Source organism: Solanum verrucosum, unplaced genomic scaffold (assembly GCF_900185275.1).
Source record: "Solanum verrucosum unplaced genomic scaffold, falcon-dt-bn FXZP01000094.1, whole genome shotgun sequence".
Classification (NCBI taxonomy): domain Eukaryota; kingdom Viridiplantae; phylum Streptophyta; class Magnoliopsida; order Solanales; family Solanaceae; genus Solanum; species Solanum verrucosum.
In genome coordinates, this window is record NW_026019970.1 from 3,115,135 (window position 1) to 3,117,863 (window position 2,729).

Sequence of the window (2,729 nt, forward strand, 5' to 3'; positions counted from 1 at the left end):
ATGGCATGTCATGACACTAAGATTAATATAAATCAATGATAGAAGATAGTTTGTACATGAAAGCTAACTGAAATAGTCTAACAACTCAATAGACAAAATATTTGAGTACATATAAAAAGAAGTCTAAATTGATTGTCTAAAAGTCTCTACTACTATGAGTTGCTAAGACAAGACCCTAGTTAAATCCAAATATCTGAAACTAAAAGTAATGAGTGAATAAAAACGTAAGTGTTGTCCTCTGAATAATAAGGACTCACCAACGTTGTTACTAGCTTATTAGAGATAGTACTAACCGCAGACTAGATACTGAACGTCAGATACTATGTTATCAAACAATATATGCAGAAAGTATGTGGTTAGTACTTTGAATGTACTGAGTATGAGGATTATGCATAGTAAACATTATATCTAAACATACTGAATCTGTAAAATATGTTGACGTAATGACCAAGTAAAATATCATGAAACTGAATTATACTGAACATAAATACATAAGTACAAGGTCATTCAATAACTGATACTAAATCTGGCATAAATCATATGAGCTACTACATGGTATTCAGTGTACTACCCTCACACCAAAAAGATAGTGACCAATACTTTACATAACATCGTAAGGACATGATAACTGAGCTAATATTTATCTAAGACAAGTACTATAGTGGTATGTAGTTTTGGGACTTAGAGATAGCTACTAAAGATCCACAAATACTGACCAAAAACCTTCATTCCTATGGTTTCTCGATGCTAAGTATACTACCAATAGAAACATGCATAATCTAGAAATAGTAATAATATGATAACATGGAATCATACTGATACATACTAAATAGCTCATAAGTTATGATAGTTGAAATTATATTGAGAGATACTTTATCGGAAAGAATCTAATATCATGATACTGGAAATAATTTAGAAGATACTTTAACCGAAAGCATCTAAATTATGAAAATCTGATAATCTGAGATATGCATCTGAAATAACATAATTTTGAGTCATGAAAATACTTGCCTACTATGGATTTATGGAATTGTCATTAAAAATATGGAATTATAATTGAAATTATAGAATTTATGAGTAAAACATATAACTAGGGATTGATCATGAAGGAAAACTAATTTACAATGAAAACTCATGAAGATCATAGAAAGTTATAACTTGTAGTAATCTTAAACTTGAGAAATTGGGGTTTTCTTTGGACTCAATGGGTGAAGGTATACCAATTAATGAAATCCCACATACCTGGAGTAGAAACCTAGCTTGAATTCCTTCAATGGAGACTTGGAGATTAAACCCTAGTTCTTGCTTCAGAAAAGACTCTCGAGAGAAAAAATTAATTTTGGGGAAGTTATGAGTGTAAGGGAGGGTTTAGCCTAATAAAAGTCTTCTAATACCACTTAAAATAGGTCAAAACAACATAGTATAAGAAGTAAAAAAAGTGGAAAAAAGACAAAAATAACCCTAAATTAAAATTGATGGAGGCCCTTTATGGATGACTTTCACGGACCACATAACACTTCATGGTCTGTAAAGGTACCGGTAAAAGTAGAGCAAATCTTGAGTACTAAAGCTCGATGTCTATGGACCCTGCTACGGCCCGTGGACACTTCTATGGTCCGTCAAACTTCTCGTGAGAAGCTGAGTTTAACTGAATTTCTAAGGGTCGACTCTACGGACCCTTGTACAGTTCATGTATCATTACACGGCCCGTACAAGTTTCCATAAAATTCAGGAAGTTCTGGGTTCTAAAGTGTTGATCTAAAGATGAAGCAATAGAAGCATTTGGGAAATACAAAATTGAAGTTGAAAATTAGTTGGATAAAAATTATTAGAAGTGTAGAGGTGGAGAATATGAATCTCCTTATGCAGAAATATGTGTGGAAAATGGAATCATCCATCAAATTACTGCCCCTTACTCGACTCAATCTAAATAAATTGCGGAAAGGAAAAATCAAACTTTGAAGAAAATGATGAATGTATTACTTATAAGTTCAGGTTTACACAAACTTGTGTGAGGAAAGCTATCCTTACAGCAAATCGAATACTCACTAGAGTTTCCCACAACAAGACACAGTCTATTCCATATGAGAAATGGAAAGGAAGAAAACTCAACTTGAAATATTTCAATGTGTGGGTGTGGCTAGCCAAAGTCCAAATTTTCATACCTAAAATAGTCAAAATATGACCTAAGACTTAAGAGTGTGAACTGTGTTTCCATTGAATATGCCACAAATAATAAAGCATGTCGATTTTTGGTTCATAAGTCCAAACATTCAGATATCATGATAATACGATAATTGAATCATATAATGTTGAGTTCTTTGAACATATTTATCTGTATAAAACTATACTTGAGTTATGTAGTGAAGGGTCTAAACGGCCTCGGGAAGAACCTGTAACGACCCGAGAGCACCCCCTAGTCGTTACCGATGTATTCGACCTCAAAGAGGTCTTATACAAGCCCTTAGCCTTCATCATAGCATGTATCATAGAATAAAATTACGGAAAATTTAAAACTTTTACTTTGGAAGTTCAACTTCACTTCATATATGGAAAATAGAATCTAACTTCGTCACAATGTACCATCTAGACATAGAAGTATCGAAAATGGGACTTAGCCCTTACATCAATTAGAAGCCTAGAATAGGAAAGTACAACAATGTCTTTCAACATAATCAAAGGACTAAACATAGAAGCTAGATCATATGGTCTCGTCCTCGGACTTGAGG